The sequence below is a fragment of the Trichosurus vulpecula genome, chromosome 9, assembly GCF_011100635.1.
Source record: "Trichosurus vulpecula isolate mTriVul1 chromosome 9, mTriVul1.pri, whole genome shotgun sequence".
In the NCBI taxonomy this organism is placed as follows: domain Eukaryota; kingdom Metazoa; phylum Chordata; class Mammalia; order Diprotodontia; family Phalangeridae; genus Trichosurus; species Trichosurus vulpecula.
Window position 1 is genome coordinate 58661894 of NC_050581.1, and position 21780 is coordinate 58683673.

At 38.5% G+C, this 21780-nt stretch overlaps 1 pseudogene; it reads right to left on the minus strand.

The window, feature by feature from the left end:
* Positions 1-2191, minus strand: part of LOC118832117 — a 112098-nt pseudogene extending 109907 nt beyond the window's left edge.
* Positions 2192-21780: the final 19589 nt, after the last annotated feature.

Sequence of the window (21780 nt, forward strand, 5' to 3'; positions counted from 1 at the left end):
AAGTTTCAACATATATATTTTTTATCTTTCCATCTATATCTATATTTCTATAATTTGCCTTTCCTTCCTTCCTTCCCCCCTCCACCCCTTTCTTCCTGACCTGGTAAGTTCTCATAGAGAATGACTTAGTCCCTATTCCCTTCTTAGCTAGTTGAATGACCTGTCATTTCATGAACATATTATCTCATAAAATCTCATTTTCTGCTGTTGGGTTCTCTGGTCATTCTCTCTTCCTGTCAGACCCCCTGTCATCTGCATTTCCATGGCCTCCAGCATTTGGAAGCTCACTGCATAAAGAAAACTGAAGGGAAATGCTTCAAAAGGAGTTTCTCCTACTCCACTTTGTTCCTGACCTGTATCAGCCAGCCATCTTCTTACTTGAACTCTCTCTCTAGGGACAGATCTTTCAAGACTGAGGAAAGAAGTCACCAGGATACAGCACTAAGACATCAGGAAGGATTGTTCCTTGGTGACTTTAGGCAGCCAGCAGTAACTTGAGTGGGAGGGGAGCCAGTTTGAGCATTTTCCATTTTATGAATCGATTATGCACCCAAAGTCAACTTTTAGCATTTTCCCTAAACAAATAATGCTCTACAACTTTGTGCATGACCAGCTCTGATAGACTTAGCTCTTCTCAGCAATACAATGATCTAAGACAATTCCAAAAGAGTCATGATAGAAAATGCTATTCACATCCAGAGAAAGAGCTATGGAGTCTGAATGCAAATCAAAGCATACTATTTTCTCTCTTTTTTTCCCTTGTGGTTTTCCCCTTTTGTTCTGATTCTCTTTTCACAACATGACTAATATGGAAATATGTTTAATATGATTGTACATGTGTAGCTTATCTCAGATTTCATGCCATCTTGGGGAGAGGGGGAAGGAGGGGAAAAATTTGGAACTCAAAACCTTATAAAAGTGAATGTTGAAAACTAAAAATAAATAAATTAATTTTAAAAAATCACACCAAATAATGCTCTACAAGAGGGATAGGTATCCAGAGTAGCCCACAGAAGCCTATTTAGCCTATAATGTACTATTAATATTAATAGTACTATTTCAACTATTGCTGGGATTCCATTCAATTTAATAGATACGTATTAAGCACTTTCTGTGTGCAAGGTTAAAAACAGCATGGCAATAGATAGAAGACCCATCTCAGAGTCTGAAAAACATCAACTCCCAACTCTGATGCATTGAATAGGTGACCACTGGCAAGTCATTTAACCCCTCAGTGCCCAAGGCAACTCTCTAAGGCCCCAAGTTGTGAATGAGCTGCTGGGAATTTCTATGCCTGGAGTTCCTTACATTGAGCAAATCACAGGTCAGGATTTATTTTATTTTATTTTATTTGTTTTTCTTTTAAAATTAAAAACAATTTTAAATCAGGATTTTTTTAAAAAAAAGTGCAAGGTATTGGGGATCCAAGGGAAAATGGAACATTCTCTGCCTTCAAGGAGCTTATATTCTGATTCTTAAAAGTGAAGGCCCTTCTCTACAGCTGTATGTGAAAATATCTCAACTTGCTGAACAAAGGGACATTTACTCCTTTGGAGGCCTGAGATGTAAACTTCCTTTCCTTTGCTTCAATGAGTTATTTATAAATCTGATGTTTGTAAGTCACGGGCAGCCTGTATATTGTTTGCTGTTTCTTTACAAGGTTGGATTTATCTCACTGACAGCAAACTGTTCTGCTAAAGCTTAATGCTCCCTCTGTCCCTCTAATGCATTGTCCCTTTGTCTCTGCTGCTGGTAGAACCATCATTCTGCCACAGATCTTGACAAGAGGAGCTCACACTTACTTGTACCAATAATAAAGTCATCTAAATATTCCTCCATCTGAGCTAGATTCTGTCCACCAACTCCTCCAGAAACTTAGAGCTCAATTTACTGTCATATAGTGTCTCAGATACCAGACCTGATTTCATAGTCCGAAACTGGTTGGTCTTCTTGAGCCCTGCTGCTCCCTTCCCCTGCCTGTCCCCAAGGCTGCCGACTCCGGCTCTCCTGATCTCCCGCTAGTTATTACTCACTTCCTTGAGTAATCCAGAGTGAGCCTCTTAGACCCACATGGCTCCATTCTGCGTGATGGATGGTTCCGAATAAGACTTCCATTAGCTGGCATGTCAGTGCTGTAACTTACGACCACTCCAGCATGCCAGACAGCTGTTTTCATGAGGTCACTTATCATCTCCGTCTAAAGCCGGCCGCTTCTCTTTCACAAGGTCCACCTTTCAGTTCAAATTAATTTCTCATTCTACACTAGGCTGACAAGAAAGCTCATTCACTCCTCATTTACAAAACATGCTTCAAAAATGTAGCAAATACCCAATGCCTGAACATCGACTCCTGTCAAAGGGCAAAATCTGAGGTCCTGAAACACCCAAGGAACCATCTTCTAGAATGGGCTTGTGGGGCTATGAGAGAAGACAGGAAATGAAGATTAACTCTGGAGGCTTTTATTTGGGGACCTGTGTAGGGTCATGTAAAGAGTACTGAACCTGGAATCTCAGGACCTGAGTTCAAATTCTGTCTTTGCCTCTTATTACCTGGGTGACCCTCAAGGAAATCACTTCAACTCTCTTGACCTCAGTTTCCCCATCTGTAAAAGGAGAGAATTGTACTACATAACCTCTGAGCTTACTTCTAGATCTAAATCATGGTCCTGTGATTTCTATGATTACAATTCAATTAAATATAGTAATAGCTAACATTTATATAGTGTTTACTATGTGCTAGGCATTGTGCTAAAGTGCTTTACATTTTTTATCTCATTTAATCTTCACAACAACTCTGGGAGGTAGGTCCTATTATTAGATGAGGAAACTGAGGCAAACAGCAGTGAAATGACTTATCTAAGGTCACACAGCTAGTAAATGTGCAAGAGCAGATTTGAACTCAGATCTTCCTAACTCCACACTTGGGACTTTATCTACTGTACCACCTAACTGTCCAATGTCATGCAACTAAAGATCACATGGGATCTTCTATCACCCTAAATATAATAAAGAGTTATTTGTGGAAGTTAGGTGACACTGAATTTTTGGGAAGAGGACAAATCCAAGAAATTCTTGTATGGAGAGCAGAAAAGATAGAGAAATCAGCTCAAGTTATCGGGGGCTTCCTAGAAAACCATCTGTGGTTTGACCTAGAGAGGTCTGTATCTGGAAAATCAGTTAGAGAGGACCTTGTCTCAGTTCAGTTTAGTTTAATTTAATTTAATTTGATTTGAGTGGATCTAACACACATTTATTAATTGCCTACTATTTGCTGTCACTGTGGTAGGCTGGGAATACCGACATTAAAGTGAAAATAGTACCCATACCCATGAACTTTATATTCCACCAAGCTAAGGGGAACCACATATACATAAATAAACAAATGTAAAGTATATACTAATAAATATAAAGCTGTTTGGGGGGAGGGGACAAATAAATACAAATACAAACAACTGGAAGAATGAGGAAGTCTCTTGTCAGAGGTGGCCTTTTAGATGACTCTTGAGGGGAGCTAGGGATCCTGAGAGGCAGGTGAAATGAGGGAGACCATTCCACGTCTTGGATAGCTAGGTGGCTCCATGGGTAGATGTTATGGTAATTGTAGTGGGCCTTTTTTTTTTTTTACAGTTTTCTCCTTTGGAACACTGAGGTAATCAAGTACCTTTGAGGAATTTTGCTTTTCAAATGTAACGGCAAGCAAAGTGGACTTTTTGCTGTCTTTGTTTTGGAGTGCTTCTCAGCACTGAGGAATCTTTGATTGAATTGGGAGCCTTTGATGACTTGCTTATGTCAAGGGAAGGCCTAGTTCTGCCCTCTGACCCTGAGCAAGTGTTTTAAGTTATAAGAAGGCCTAAGTCACATGTGTTGGAACTGAATGGTTGTGACTCCCTTTGACTCTGAAGAAGAGTATATAAACTCAGAGGTTAGAATTTTGCCTTTGGGGGCACACTCATTGAAAGAGTGTTGGTGATGAAACTCTGGGTAGCCACTGAAGCAGACACCCAGCTTTGAAAACTCATATATTGGTGCTTCTCTCTCTGGTAACTGTATGCATTGCTATGGACAGATAGAAGCCTATCTAATGATTTGTGTTTGTTCTGTTTTATAATGTATGCTTGTAATTTCTGTTTGAATTTTCTCTGAAGTTCAGGGTCCTAGCTGTTCCCCCTGAACTAAGTGAATGATATATGTATGTTTAATTAAGGTGAGACTGTTAACCCCTTAAAGTTGCTTTCCTTAGAAAAGCAGATCAAAGAACCAGTGCTAGCAGCCCTCCTGTGTGCTCTCGTTGTTGGTCTTTTGCCCCCATAACAGCTTCTAGCACAGTGTTGTTACAGTAGAGCACTGGGTCTGGAGTCAGAAAGACTCATTTTTGGGAGCTCAAATCCAGACTCAGACACTTACTAATTTTGTGACCCTGGGCAAATTGCTTAACTCTGCTTGCCTCAGTTTTCTCATCTGTAAAATGAGCCAGAGAAGGAAATGGCAAGCTACTCCAGCATCTTTGCCAAGAGAACACTGAAAGGAGTCACAAAGAGTTGGATGTGACTGAATGATTGAACAACAGTAACATTCTAGGTCTGAGGGACAACCTATACAAAGATATGGAGGAGGGGAGCTGGAATCCTATACATGGGCAGCAGAAAGTAGGTCAGTTTGGCTGGAATGTAGAGAGTGTATGAGAGGAAGTAATCTGAAATGTCTGGCAATGTAGCTTAGAGTAGGGCTTCTTGCCCTGGGTGGGGTCCATAGACCCCATGGATAGCTTTCCAGTTCCATGGATAGAATATAGGAAGTCCATGAATTCCTTTCAAAAAAAATATTTTGGTAACTATTTCAATACAATTGATTTCCCCTGTGATCTTAAGTATTTTATTTATGCATTTAAAAGCATTTTTCTGAGAAGTTCTTAGACCTCGCCAGAATCTGCCAAAAGGGTCCATAAAACAAAAGAAAAAAAAAGGTTCAGCATGTCTGGTTTAGAGTCAGATTGTAAAAGACTTTAAATCTCAAATAGAGGAGTTTGTATTTTATCCAGAGACAATGAGGATAAGGGGTTGAGAGTGCTAGTTGTTGCTTTTAAGTCCATGGATGCCTGGCTGATCTTAGGCATAAATCAGGGTACAGCTAAGGTAAAAGAAGTCAGTTTTTGTGTTGGACTGGACCCATCTGGACTTATTAGCTCAATGCTGTAACCATTGACATGACCAGCTTTAGGTTCTCCTGACCAACATTCAAATCCTTTATATACCACCCTTCATATTGTCCATACTGAGGGAGATTATATAGAGATTTAAGATCTAATTGAAAAGGAAGCTTCTTACTTTACCTTTCTTAAACTTAGTCAAAAGATACCACCTATACTCACCTAAACATTCCCTCTGTTGATGATGGCCATACTTTCCATGAATACCCTCAGTCCTCATGGTTTCTTATGTGTGTGTGTATGTTTGTGCATGCATTTGTGTGTACATTTGCATGCATATGCATGTGCATGGCATGATGGTGTGATCATATAAGCCGTAGATGTCACTCAGGGACAATGCTGAGTAATCATTTGCAGATGGGAAAGATAATTTTGTGGTCTATTTCTGTACTCTGTCTTTTTAAATGACTAATGGGACTAATTTGGGACCAGGAGATTTTTATAGCAATTTGGACAGATGTTTCCACATGTGGAAGTTTAGGTTTTGATCCTCAACTTGCTGTTTCTGTCACTCTCTTTTCATTATTTCTTTATGGCCATGACTTTGATCCAAGTAGTGTATTGTAAAGTAGTTGTGTTGGGGTAGGTTTCTTTGTGGACTTCTGCCAGAACCTGTATGAATCCGAGTTATGAAATACCACTGGCCTCTTTATATTTCTTTGGATAATAGGTTCCCTCTCCTTTCCCTTTGTTGGGGGAAGTAGGCAGTGCAGGAGACAGGGAAGGTGCAAAAGAATTTATGTAGAAAGGGTGACCAAAAGGGTCTGTCTCAGTTTCACCTGTGGTGATAACTGCTGTCTAAATCCAGCCAGAAGAACCATTGGAACACCTGCTCAGGCAGGTAGCAACTATGACTTTAACCTGGCTTAAGCCACATGAAGCAGCAGAATCTCCTTGTCTATAAAACAGGCAGATTTATGTGACTTTCTAGGTCACATCATGAAGGGGGCCATATCTGAACAAAGTGACTTCCCTAATTAGACTCTAAAGCCTATGCCCTTGGTTTCCTCGTGTTTCATAAAAATGGGAACTTTGGACTGGATCACCTCTGAAGCCCCTCCCTACTTTAAAATCTTATGATCCCATGGACCAGTGACAAAGATTTGTTCTTTCAGGCTCAGGTGGAATAAGGACTGTAGGTCTCCTTAGTGGATTATCAAGAGCCATCTTTTGAACTTGAGAATGTCTGATGAAGAATGAAATAATTTGCTCCATATTAAGCTATAGATTATAGAGTTTTATTAATAGGAAAAATGGGGGAGGGGCCGGATTGTGGCTTCCTTGAAAGTGGAAAGAGCCAGAGGATTCTAGGAAGATGGCAGAGTAGGTCAGAACACTTTTGATTCTCCAAATTTCCTCCAAAACAAAAGACAGAACATTACCTCAGAAGGAATGCAGAATAGTGGAAATAAAGGAAAGTCAGAGTAAAGTAGCTGTTCTCCTCAGATAACTTGAGAAGACCTCAGGAAAGACCTGACCTCTAGAGGTGGAGATGAAGTGCACTTTCAGGCCGACATTGTGGAATCAACAAACAACAAGCCCTAGGGGCAGCTGGGGTTGGGAGGCAGCCTCAGCCTTGGAAATGCTTATCTCACAGATAATGTGGGGGTCTGATGGCTGAGTAGGAGAAGATTAAAGGACTTTCCATTGTTGAGGGATACCAAGCACAGCTCTGCTGACCAGATACATCCCAGACTGGGCTGCTGTTATGGGGGAGAAGGAGCTTGCACACACTTGATGAGTGCAGTAGCAGAGGGTAGCAGCCAGACCCTGCTGGCTGTGGGCACTTGCAGGAGAGCAGAGTCCCTGGTTTCAGTTCCAGGACAGAGAAGACAGCTGTTGTTTTCAGCCACTGGAGGGATGGCAGGGAGCAAAATCATTTATGGGACAAAATAGTTAGGGGCCCTAGCTGTGGCTTAGAAGTGGAGAAGAGAGCTCAAGGTTGAGCCCTGGGATGGGGCTGAAAATAGCAGTAAGAAGGACCTAAGGCTTGGGGCATCATTCCCCATCCCTTGGGATTAGAACTTGATTCTACTAATAGCTGCTAAAAACAAAATAAAACAAAAAAAATGAATAAGCGAAAGAGGAGTCCAACTCTAAATAGCTAGTATAGGGATAGAGAAGACATGTGTTCATATTCAGAGGAAGATAATGGAGCTAAAAAAAAAGCCACTTCTTTTTCAATGAGAAATGCAAAATGGTCCCAGGCACAAAAAGAGTCCTTGGAAGAACTTAAAATGGACTTTAAAAATCAAATAAGAGAGATTAAGAAAAAATTAGGGGAAAAAAGAACAATCCAAGAAAATTATGAAAAGAAAGTCAACCAAATTGAAATAGAGAATCAAAAACTTAAGGAAGAAAATAATTCCTTGAAAACTAGGAATGGGCAAAGGGAAGCTAATGATGTTCTAAGACACCAAGAAATAATAAAACAAAATCAAAAGAATGAAAAAAGAAGAAAAAGTGAAATAATATGGAGAACGTATCGCAGAAAAATAATATAAGAATAGTAAGACTACCTGAAAATTATTATTAAAAAAATCTTGATACATTACAAGAAAGTATCAAGGAAAAGTGCCCTGAAGTTCTAGAATAAGAAGGCAAAACAGAAATAGAAAACATCCACTGATCAGTACCTGAAAGGGATCCCAGGAGGAAAACTTACAGAAATATCATAGCAAGTTTCAAAGCTCCCAGGTTAAGGAGAAAACATTGGAAGCAATGAGAAAAAAAAAACAATTTAAATATCATGGATTATGTAAGGATTACACAAGACCTAGCAGCTACTACAATAAAGGATTGTGGGTCTTGTAATGGTATATTTCATAGAGCAAAAGAGCTGGGTAACTTACCCAGCAAAGTTAAGTATAATCCTGAATGAAAAAAATGGACATTTAATGAACTGAAAGACTTTCAGATATCTGTGACAAAGCAGAATTTAAGGGAAAATTTGACATATAATACCCAGGAGGAAAATAAGGTAAACATTAAAGACCAATTGTAAGAGACTCAATAAGGTCAAACTGTTTACTTCTTATATGTGAAAATATTATCAGTACTTTTATGACTGTCATCATTATTTGGGTAGTTTGAAAGAAGGGCTTGGACTGAGCTGAGTATGATGGAGTGATTCTAAAAAAAATCTGTGTAGGGTGAGATAAAAAGGAGTAATTATCGCATACAAATAAGGTGTAAAAGGAAAAAATATAGAAGAAGCTAGTAGGGGAAGGGCAGGTAATGAAAACCTTGTTTTCAGAGGGTTAAAGAGGGAACAACATATATATGTATATATATATATATATATATATATATATATATATGTATACACACACACACACATAGATAGATAAATAGATAGATATAAAAGTCTTTTAAATTCAGAAAGAAATAAGAGGACAAGGGGATACATTGGGGGAGACATTCTTAGAAGGGTGAGTAGGTTAAGGCATAGAAGGGCAAGGTAGTAGGTAGAAGTAAAGTAGTGAAGAGGAATAGAGTAAATAGGGCGAGAAAGATAGTGAGGAAAAATAGGAAGGAGAAAAACACACAAGTAATTATAGCTTAGAATGTGAATGGGATGAATTTACCCATAAAAGAGAAATGGATAGCACACTAAAATTTTGAATTCAACAATATGTTATTTTCAGGAAACAATGAAAATGAGAGATACACACAAAGATAAAATAAAGGGCAGAAGTAGAATTTATTATGCAAAAAAGCAGGGGTAGTAATCATGCTCTCAAAGTTAAAGATAAATACATATTTAATCAAAAGAGGAAAATAGGGAAACTACACTGTGTCAGCAATATTTCTCAATATTGTTTTAGACCATTTAAAATAACTATACAGTATAAAATACTTGAGAGTATGCCTGCCAAAACAGACACAGGAACTGTATGAACTTAAACATAAAACACTTTTCATACAAAAAAGACAGATCTAAGTAATTGAAGTAATATTTATTGTTCATAGGTAGGTAAAGCCAATAAAATGAAAAAATGACAATTTTACCTAACTAATCAATCTATTTATTTAATGCCATCTAAATTAAATTACTAAAAAAAACTTACTGAGTTAGGAAAAAAATATTAACAAAGGTCATTTGGAAGAACAAAAGTTCAGGAATTTCAAAGAAACCAGGGTGAAAAGATGTAAAGGAAGCAGATTCAGGAGTACTGGACCCTCAACTATATTATAAGGTGAGACCATTGATGAAGTATAAAATGGATAATATCGATTACTTTAAATTAAAATTTTCTTGTATAAACAAAACCTATGCAGCCAAGAATAGAAGGAATTCGGATAATTGGAAAAAAAAACTTTCATAGACAATCTCTCAGATAGGCTGTGCTTGGATTGGAATATTTACTTTGGTATAGGTATGTGCTGGTTAATTTAGAAAAACATGGAAAAACTTGGACTTATGAAGGAACATCCTATCTATCTTCAGAGAAAGAGATGACAAGTGGACTAGTATGGTCTTTATATATTTGTGTATGAGTGTACATGTGTATATATGTGTATGTTTATAGATATCTATGTATATGCATGTGTGTGTGTGTGTGTGTGTGTGTGTGTGTGTGTATGTACAGGGTGTCCATAAAGTCCATGTGCAATTTAAAATACTTGTAACTTTGTAACTATATGTGATAGAAAGAATCTGTAAAAAGCAAAAGAAAGAAAAAGAACTTAATTTTTTTAATTGTTCTTGTTAATTTTCAACATGTCCACCATCATTACTAATACAAAGGGTGATACAATTCTGTAGTTCGTGGAAAACATTTTCAAGCTGATTTTCAGTAATGCCAGCAATCACGTCAGCTATCCTAGCTTGCAAGTGTTCTTTAGATTGAAGTTTGGTTGAATAAAGATTAATTTTCACATGTCCCCATAAAAAGAAATCCAATGGAGTCAAATCTGGTGAATGTGGAGGCCAAGAAAATTGTAGACTTTGGACAGTGGTAGTAGATTTTAGTTCAGCCAGCCAAAGAACAGTTTACTTTTACTTCTAGTGAAGCCATGGGTCAACAGTGATCCTGAAAAACAAGTAATTTTTAAGTTGAATTTCTAAAAGTAAAAATAAAATAAACATAAAATTTCTAAAGGTAAAAATAAACTAGATACATCAAGCTTTCTAATCCTTGTTACAGATTCTTTCTATCACATTTAGGTACAAAGTTACAACTATTTTAAATTGTACATGGACTTTATGGACACCCTATGTGTGTGTGTGTGTACACACATATCCATGCTTAATTGTAACCTTTTTTGGGGTGGGGTGGGGGGAAGAAGGATGGAAAAATAAAGTAAAAAGTGCACAGTGGAGAACAAAAGAAAACCTATAAGGAAGCAAAGAAAAGCTAGGTCTTCTTGAAATGGAAATTCATTGTTTTATATTGAATCCTCTCATGTTCTGCTGTGTACATGACAATGTTTTTTTTTTTGCTTTTCTCGTTTTTGTATTTAAGTTTAAAATTAAAAAATAGTTAACAATAATAATAATAAAGAAAATGGAAAGCATCTGTCTGCCGGGCTGTGCTAAAAATAGGAAGTAGCATAGGATAAGACTTTTCTCAATTGAGGCCAGAGTGGTGTGGTGTAGTATGCCTACATGTAGGGCCTTGGACCTGGGAACCATGATGCAGGAAGGATATGTGTCTAGAGAAGATAGGGTAGTAAACTTGGGAGCTGCCCAATCTGGGCTGAGTATATGCTTTCATTTGTAATCTCATGGATTATTTCTAAAATTAGACTTTTCCCCTTATACATAAATATCTTTGCTCAAATTAGAAATAGCTTAGATGTGATAAGGAAATGAAGGGGGATACGGAGAGCTCTAGATAACTCATGATGGCAACATTTGGATATGGCGGTGTCTCATACTTTAATTGGAGTTTAGAGAGGGGTTGCTCCAGTGAGAGGGTAGGTCTTGGAACTTGAATGGTGCAAGTTTAGGTTGGTACTAAGTAATTCACAGTGTCCTCCCCACCTCTTATACTACTGCATATATACTCATACTGAAACTTCCATTTCCTATTATTCAATTCAATGGATGAGCACACATACCATATGCCAAGCACCGAGTTAGATGATGCAGATATAAATATTAAAAGGAAAACAGTCTTTGAAGTTAAAGAAATTTTCATCTCCTGAGGTTGTGTGTGTGAGTGTGTGTGTGCGCGTGTGTTTGTGTGTGTGTACAGAACAAGGTATGCTCTGCTAATAAGTGGATTTTATATGTATTTGTTTAACTACATATTTCTATATTTCCAGATGTATACATATACATAAACACACATATGCACATATATAACACATATACACATAAATGTGCATATATATACATACAACACACATACGTATACACATAATACATATATACATACCTACACACACATCTACGCATACGTGTGTGTGTATGTATATGCATATATTAGAGATTAGAGGCACCATTTGGCTTAAGCCACAGAACTGGTGACCTGAAATACTAGGCCTATACCCAGGCATTGCTGTTTGTCCAAGTTCAGCTCTGGGGAAGTCTGACTTCTTATTAGGAAAATTAGGCTCCCCATTAATTATACTCACTGGCTTATCAGAAACATCTAGATGGCACAGTGAATTAAGTGCTGGTTCTGGAGTCAGGAAGACTTGAGTTCTAATCCACCCTCAGACACTAACTAGATAGGCAAGTCACCTAACCTCTATTTGCCTCAGTTTTCTCATTTGTAAAATTAATAGAACCTACCTCTCATAGTTGTTTTGAGGATCAAATTAGTAGATATTTGTGAAGCACTTAGCACCGTACTTGGTGCATAGTGGAAACTTAAATGCTTATCCTCCTCATCAGGTGCCTCCCCACCTGTCTGCTACATGGATAATTAAACTTTTGGCTCAATGCTAGGATTTTGTACCCCAAAATAGGGGGAGTAAAAGAGGTAACCTAGGCACAATGTTAATCAAACATAGGATGGATAATTTGTTCCCACAGAGAAAGCAATGTTAAACATGAGAAATGTGCTATGCATTGACAGAATAAGCTCAAAAGAATTCAGCATCTAAACTTATTACTACCAGCACTGTCAACTGGGAGGCTGACATAACAATAATTCTTATTGGGACGTATAATTTGACTATTAATTACTCGTGTGACATCATATTTCTGTCAGCATTGTCCCATCAAAGAGGCAAACTTGGTCTTTCTAGTGGCCTCTCTCCAATATCTGTTCTCCTCTTGACTCTAGACCACTCCTGTTGCTGGTAACGTATGGTCTTTCCACAGATGCTGGGACCTTGAAAAACGGGAAGGTGCCAAATGCCGTTGCTCTGGTTTCTCTAGACGTTCTGATGCTCACAAGGTCAATGCTAAAGGAAAGAAGCACAAGAAAGGCAAAGGGAGCCAGGGGCCCTGGTATAACCTCAACTAACTGAGTGCATGTAGAACAATGGTCACATTGTCATCATGTTGGAGAAGAGGAGGACTGTCCTTCACACATCGCTGAAATCATATCTCGTCATCAGGAGGGCTGCATGCAAGAAAGCCACCATTCAGAAGCCACCTCTTCCATTCCTAGGCATGGTACTCCATATCATTGGCTCTTCCAGTTCAATAGTCAATCAGGGGACTCTCAATTATGAGCCATATTTGACTGGGAGCTACATCTTTCCTAGAACTTCCACATAGTCGACCAGAAGCAGCAAAGAATATCTGTACATTCTTTGTAGGGATTGGGGAAGGGCCCCCTTAAATATACTAAGTTAATTAAAAATAATTTCAGGATAAGGAAAACATGTTAATGAGAAAGGATGTTACTTGAGTTGAGTCTTGGATGGAGTTAGAGATTCCAAGTGAGGGAAATGAAGAGAAAAAGCATTTTAGACATGAGGACAATCTAGGTAGAAGCAGAGAGGGAGAAGAGGGAGTATCCTGTATGGGCAATAGCAAGGAAGCAAGTTGACCAGGCTAGCTGAAACTTAGAGTACATAATGGGGAATAACATGAAATAAATATGGCAAGATAAGTGGAAGCCAATTGAATATCAAGTGCAGGAGATAGTTTTTTATGTTAAAAGTGACTGATACTGATGCTTCTGGAAGTGAATCAGAGGGGAGGAAGGCTGGAAGAGAAAGGCTATTTGGTTCTTGGCTTAGCTCCACTTTGGGATCTTTGGGTCTTTGGGATCTTTCCCCCAAATTACCTGCAATTTGCCTCTTCCCACTTTTGGCAAACCATATGGTTGGCTTTGGTCTGAGATCTGAATGGAAAGACAAGAGTCTCAGGGCTCTATTCCCATGGATTTACGTTTGTGGCCACAGCTCTCCAATTGGGGTTATCATCTTAAGACCTAGTCCTTCATGGATTTCCCATTCCTAAAGAATTTGTGCTTCAAGAAATCCAGTGACAACTCTTCCAAATGACTTAGGTCACCTTCTGGCTGCAGTAACCTCTGAGGTTTTTAACCTCTTTGAATCTGAAATGTGGAGCTCTTCTCATCCCCCTTCCACTCTCTGCCCCTATGAGCCTTTTATTTTAGAGGCATTTTGGCATTGTAAAGAATTTTGGACTTAGAGTCTAAAGACTCAGGCTCCACACCCAGCTCTGATACTTACTAGTAAGTAACTACTCTGGGCAAGTTACATCCTCTCTGAGTGTCAGTTTTGTTCTTTGTAATATGAGAATAATAATACTCGTTCTGCCTTCCTCAAGAGACTATTGTTAGGATGAAGTTTTATAACATATGTAAAGCTCTTTGCAAACTTTAAGAATGACAGCCATATTCCTTAACAAGGCTGAACTCTCTTCTTGTACCCTTGATCCCATTCCCTCCAGTCTCTTCTAAGAGATGGCCTCATTAATCAGTCCTCTCGATTTCATCTTCATTCTCTTACCATCTACTCCTTCTCTACTGCCTATAAACATGCTCACTTATTCCTTATTGTTAACAAGAACAACAAAACCTCTCATTTGACCCTGCCATTTTCTTAAGCCAACATCTTATATCTCTCCTCCACTTCACTACTAAACTCCTAGAATTTTATGCTCCTTGTCTTTACAATTTCAGCTTCTTGAAACCTGGCTTGAAATTGTCCTTCCCTTCCACCACCACCCTCTTTTGCCACATTTTCCTGAAACTATACCCTCTAAGGTTATCAATCATATTTCAGTTTCAAAATGTTAATGCTTCTTGACCTCTCCGAAGTTCTTAACATCGGTAACTGCCATCTCTTCCTGAATACTCTCCTTCATTGGTTTCTATATATTGATCTCTTCTGGTTCTCCTCCTATATGTCAGACCACTCCTTCTTAGTCTGCCGTCTTTCTAAGAATGGGTATTTTCCAAGGTCATGTCCTAGGTCTCCTTGTATTTTCTCTCTACGTTCTCTCTTGGTGATCTCACATCTTCTCGTGGATTTCGTCATCATCTTTCTGAATCATACATGGCTGGGAGCTACATCCTTCCCAGAACTTCCACAAGGTCCACCAGAAGCAGGCAAATATCTGTACATGTTTTGTGGGGATTGGGGGAGGGCTCCATTAAATATGTAAATATACAAATCTCTATCTCCAGCCCTAACCTCTATCCTGAATTCCAGTTTTGCATCACTATCAGTCATCCCCACCAGGATGTCCTATAAGTTTCACATTTCTCAACCTGAACTCATCACCTCTCCTCTCCCCACAAAACCCTGACCATCCTTCAAATATCACCATTTCTTTTGAAGGCACCATCATCCTTCCAGGCACCCAAGTCCGTAACCTCCAACTCAGCTTTGATAGTTCTCTCCTGATTTCCCATATCAAGTTTTCAAGACATGTTATTTCTACCTCCCCAACAACCTTGCATATATCCTCTTTTTCTGCCCTTAGTCACCACTCTGATTGAAACCCTTATCACGAGTTACCTAGATTATTGTAACTGTCTTCTGTAAGGTCTTCCCACCCTCTTCTCTAGTTTTTCCAATCCCTTCAAAATTTATAAAATTTAGAAATGGAAGGGAAATTGAAGATCATCTGTTCCAGAGATTCTTAATCTCTTTTGTATCATGGATCTCCTCTTTGACAGAGTCTGGTGAAGGTTATAGACCACTGCTTAGAAACATGTTTTAAAAGTATAAAATTAAATCTATAGGATTATAAAGGAAATCAATTATCCTGAAATAAATCTATAATTTTCCCCCATCTAAGTTCAATGACCCACTGAAATCTATCCATGGACTGCTTATGAGTCCATGCAGCCCAGATTAAGAACTTTCATCAGGTAGGTCTAATCTTCTCATTTTTAAATCAAGAAATTGAAGTACTTTGAAGGTTGTGACAGAAAATATGTCATAGAGATGAAATCTGAATCCAGTTCCTCTGACTCTTGTCACTATACTTTCCCTGCCTCAGCTGCTAAAGCAATCTTCCCATGGAAACAAATCATTCCACTCCCTTCTCAAAAACATTCAGTGGCTACTTCTCTCTGGGATGAAATGCAAACTTACTCTGGAATTTTAGGTCCTTCATAATCTGGCTTCAGTCTAATGGCTACATCTATAAAGTGCTTTAAGATTTGCAAAGCACTTACTTACCGAATAGTGTCTCATTTGATCTTTAAAACGTTCTTGGAGGGTTGCTACTATTATCACCTCCCTTTTGTGGATGAGTCAACTGAAGCAGACAAAGGTTAAGTGACTTGCCCTGGGTCACATAGCGAGTGTCTGAGGTTGGATTTGAACCCAGGTCTTTGTAACTTCCAGTCCAGTGATTTATCCACTGTGCCACCTTTCCAACCTTACTTCACCTTCTTCCCTTCCATATATTCTGTGTTCCAGCCCAAACAGATAATGAGTTGGGCCAGTCTTTCATATGTCCTCTCTCATTTCCATTAACTTACATGTGTTCCCCATGCCTGGGATAAACTCTTTCTCATAGCCTATTTTGATGTGGAAAAAAGTAAAATGTACAAGAATTAAAAATAATAGGGTAGGGGCAGCTAGGTGGTGCAGTGAGTAGAGCACTGGCCCTGCAGTCAGGAGGACTTGAGTTCAAATGCTGCCTCAGACACACGACACACTTACTAGCTGTGTGACCTTGGGCAAGTCACTTAACCCCAATTGCCCTGTCTTCCCCCTGCAAAAAGAAAAACAGTGTCTAATTTACATGATCATTTCAGGATTCTCCTTTTTCCTCCAAGGCTCATTTCTGTTGGCCTTTTCTGATCTTCCCCTGCCCTTCCCTGTTAACCCCTAATATTCTCTTCCACCTCTGCATTGTTTGAGCAGCAGATAATTTCTTATTAATTCTCTTTACTCTTTATATATATTACATCATATATGATATATGTATATATATATTTTTCTCTTTACTCCTTATACATGTTTTTAGCAATGGCATACTGGAAGGCAATGATTATTTGGGCTAAGCTTGCTACCATTTCTATAATGCCTTAAGCCTGGCAAGTCATTCCACAAATACAGTCTTGTTTAATTCTTATAACAACCCCATGAGGTAGGAGATATTATTACTCTCACTTCAGAGATGAGGAAACTCAGGCAAACAGGTTAAGTGACTTACCCAGGGTCACACAGCAAGTAAGTGTTTGAGGCTAGATTTGAACTCAGGACTTCCTCCTATATTTAAATATTTACCTCTTTCATGCCCCTCTCCCTCTTCATCCCACTAGAATGTAAGCCCCTTGAGGATCATCTTCTTTTTACATTTGCATTCCCAGACCTAGTTCATTGTCTTTCACATAGTAGGTGCTTCATAAATATTTGTTGGGTTGAATTGCTGTTAGCAGATGCAGCCCAATATGATGCAAAGTGTTGAGCTTGGTATTAGGAGAGACCTAAATTCAAATCCTGCATCTAACATTTATTGTTGTGTGACCATCAACAACTTATTCCACCACTCTGAGCCTCAGTCTCCTCATCTGTGAAATTGGAATAATTAATATCTCTGGTACTACTAGGTGTAGTGAGGATCAAGTGAAAGTCTGGTAGCAAAGCAACTTGCCAACCATAAAGCTCTCTGCAAATGGCAGCTATTATTGAGACCAGAACTCAATTATTTTATCTTTTGTCTATTTTAATTCATCACATTTGATTCTACTTAGGTTTGTTTAGAGTCTTTGGAGAACAGATTTTGTAATGGATGGAGTACTGAACTTGGAGTCTAGAAATATGAGTTTGAATCCTCAGACTACCTGTGTGCCCCTTAGCAAGTTACTTAACCTCTCTGTGCCTCAGTTTCCTCATTTGTGAAAGGAAGGAGTTGGAATCAATGGCTCTGGCTCTGGCTCTAAATTTGTAATCTAGAAAATGGTGCAGATTTCATGCTCCAAGGAAGGAACAATGAATGCTTGCCCTTTTGTTTTGTTTTGCTCACCAAACTTACCTCTCATTTGAGACACAGACAACAATCTTGACCAAAAGACTGTCTTGTCTTCTGAGAAAAGTTGACAGTCCTACAACTAAAGACAAATATGGAACTACAGATTCAGAACTGTCTTGCTGGGGCCCCTGCTATCCTGATTGTTGCATTGGAGGGCCAACTGTACCTAGGTAACTCCAATCATGTTACTCCTTAGGCAAGCTGCTTGCTACAGTGTCCCCTTCTTCCCTTCCAGAAAATTGTATGCCAATATATTCCCTTGGGGCTCCACTTCATTTCTATAACTTTCCATGCCAAAAAACTTCTCCCTGGACAGCACTGCCCTATGTGTGTTGTCTCATCTATTATTAGAATGTAAGCTTCTTGATGACAGGGGCCATCTTCACTTTTTTATTTGTATCTCCTTCCACTTAGTACAGCACTTAAGGCATAGTATATATGTAATGAATGTATTTTCTCCCTCTCCTCTCTTTTCCTCCATTCCTTCATTCCTTCTCTCCTTCCCTCCCTCCCTCCCTCCTTCCTTCCTTCCTTCCTTCCTTCCTTCCTTCTTTCCTTCCTTCCTTCCTTCCTTCCTTCCTTCCTTCCTTCCTTCCTTCCTTCCTTCCTTCCTTCCTTCCTTCCTCCTTCCCTCCCTCCCTCTCTCCCTCCTTCCCTATTATTACCTATTGTACTTTCTGGAATTTTGATTCATTTGGGAAAAAACCTGTCCTTCCTATTAGACCTGTTTTTCTTGGAAAATTTCTCTCCCCCTCCTCCTTTCTTTCTCTTTTTCGTCCATAGCCCCAAAGATAAGAGATCTTCTGGAACCCCTTCTTCAGATGAAAACAAATAAAACCACAAGACTTTAAAATAATGTCATTTAATTCGCATCAGATTCTTACGTTATCAAGGCCTCTCTACTAGTCCAGTCTGAGGCCTGGGAATGTAAGAGGTTGTAGTCACAGAGATCTCCACCATTCAATCTCTCGGCAAATATGATTTCAGTTAAGGACATTAGGCAGTCCAGAATCTATCTCTGAAGCCAGTTCAAGGAGTGACAGTAAAGGACTATTGCTTATGTTGCTAGATTCCTTTTTAAATGGGCCTGCCTTAGCATGAATTTGAGGAAATGGATCCATTTCACACCAAGTCAAGGCTTTAAGATGATTTAATTCCTCTTTAGCACCCTCTAGTTCTTTCATTTTCTTTGGCTTGCAGTTTACATCTTGGCTTGACCACTTACAAGCTATGTAACTTTAGATAAGCTTACATTTCCAGTTATGGATAGACCTCAGTTTCTTCATCTGTAAAATGGGAATGGTAGATACTTATATACTACGTACCTCACAGGGACTTTGTGTCCAACACTCAAGGTATATGAAGTACTTAATAACGAAAAAGTGTTATGTGGCGGTTATTGTTGTTAAAATTAATGTTAATATTATTAGTGAAAATAATAATAATAAGAGATATAATGATAGCTCACTCTTATAGGATTTTAGAACTTAGAAAACACTTCATGTACTTTATTAAAGCAAAGGAGGCAGAAGAACAGGATCATTCCCAGAGTTCCAAATTTGTGACAAAGCAAATCTAAAAATCTGAACCACTCTTTGAGACCCACATGACCAGGAAATCAACATCCCATCCTGACCATGCCACGTTCCTTTCCTTTTTGAAGGAAGCTTTGTGCCTCCTTTCAATGAGCACTGATTGGACATTAGAAGACTTGGTTTCAAATTCTGCCTCTGACGTTCTCTACCAGTATGACCTTGGGTAAGTCACTTAAAGTCCCTAAGCCTCAGTTTTTTTTAATCTGTAAAATGAGTTGAGTGGCCTAGATGGCCTCTGAGGTCCCTTCTACCTTTAGATGGGTAATCCTATGATCCTGTAATCCCGTGAGTTTCTTGAATTCTACAAGCTAAGTGAGGAATACCCTCTGATTTGAAACACTTCAAATCAAGTCATTTGGGGCAGCTAGGTGGCACCATAGTGGATAGAGTGTCTGGTCTGAAGTCAGGAAGACTCATCTTCCTGAGTTCAAATGTGACCTCAGACACTTACTAGCTGTGTGACCCCGGGCAAGTCACTTAACCCTGTTTGCCTCAGTTTCCTCATCTGTAAATGAGCTGGAGAAGAAAATGGCAAACCACTTCATTATCTTTGCCAAGAAAACTCCAAAACAGGTCGTGGAGAGTCAGACACAACTGAAAAGTGACTGAACTAAAAAAGTCTAAAGAACAAAAGCCTGGAGTCAGAAGCCCTGGAGTTAGGCCAGCCTTCATTATCCTTACCTATAAAATGAAGGGATTCAGTGTAGGAAGACTGTGACTTTGGTTGTTTAGTCTTCATTATCCTTACCTATAAAATGAAGGGATTCAGTGTAGGAAGACTGTGACTTTGGTTGTTTATCCTTGTGCTCAATGTGAAGGATCTTCTGCAGATGGTACGGACAGTATTTTTCCAGCCTTTTAAGAGATCCTTTATGTATCATCCTTGTCCCTGCTATAAAGAAGAAGACAGAGATCATGGTTGAATGGAAAAACACAAGCACAATTTCAAATATAATGCAGGTGTTTTTTTCCCCAAATAGTCTTTCCTTCAGGTGTGCAAATACAACAAATATACAATAAAAATGATGGTGATTTTTATCTCCATTATCAAAACACTTCACTGGGGATATTACTGTTGAGATGGCCAAGTGAAAATTTACAAAAGAGCCCAGATCTTCAATTCCCCTCCCTCCTACACGAATAGATAAAATGTTTAAAAAATGGGAGGCGTAGTTCTATCATTGGAATCATAGGGGATCATGGAGACAATGCAAGCTTTGACTCAGTTAACAAATACTCAACAGCAGGGTCATTTTGATTGATAACTAAATGGCCACGAAATGGTTTGCAGTGGTGGTGGTGGGGTAGGTTCAATTTAAAAACCTCAATAAAAACAAATCATATGGATACTCTCTTTTATTACGTCCATCTCTTGGAATCCCTAGGTCCCCTCAAGAGCCAACTGAAAGGTAATCCCACAAGAGGCATTTCCTGATTCTTGCAATTTCATGCATGTCCTTCTACTCCCACCAAGCACTTAGTATTAATTTTGTATAAATTTTGTATTTGCTGTTTATATAACAAACAAGCAAAGTAAAGAGTTGGACAATTAAGAAGAGTAATTTTTTGACTGTTGATATGATAAATGTTGTATAAACAAGGTGGTGAGTGGAGGATGGGAGGGACAAATTCTAAAAAGGGAAAACACCCTCTAGAGTTGTTTGAGTCTATCTCAAAAGTAGGATTAGTGATGCAGGTGTGTGTTGAGGTGTGTGGCAATGTGATTTCATAAAGATCAAGATATGAATTACATCTCAGGTTGTTTATAGATGTCAGAGCAAGTGTCTGTATAAATGCTAAAGAGAATTAATGTAGTGTGTGTGATTTACTGACAACAAAAATATAGCGACTGAGCAATACTGGAGGAAAAAAAAACAAAATTTAGAGGTAGAACTTTGAATGTTAATGGATGGAATTAATCTCTAAAAATAAAATGGATATATAATGGATAAATAGATAAGACTCAACAATTCATTTGCTATAGGGAACACACCTAAGGAAAAATACACAAGCTTAAAATGAGAGGTTGGAAAAACATTATTATGCATCAGCTAACTTCAGAAAATTAAGTGTTCATTTTAGACTAAGCTGATTATCACATTGGATTCAAATTCAAAACCATTAAGAAAGCAAATCATGACAACTATATCATGCTTAAAGAAATAATTGACAACAAATGTAAATGGATATTATATATACACACACATATATATACATATATAAACACATACACACACAATCACACCCTCTACTACCTAACAGCCTAGCAACCAAATGTTTAAGGGAAATGTTTAAAGGAAAAGTTAAGTGAATTAAAAAAAAATCTTGAGGGGCAGCTAGGTGGTGCAGGGAGTAGAGCACTGGCTCTGGAGTCAGGAGGACCTGAGTTCAAATCCGGTCTCAGAGGCTTGACACACTTACTAGCTGTGTGACCTTGGGCAAGTCACTTAACCCCAATTGCCCTGCCTTCCCCCCTTAAAAAAAAGAGAATCTTGATAAGAAATAATTAAACAAACAAAAAACCTCGAATAGTGAGAAATTAAAATACCTTACTTTCAAAATATGATTCAAACAGGAAGATAAATGAAAAAAAATTGTATAGAATTG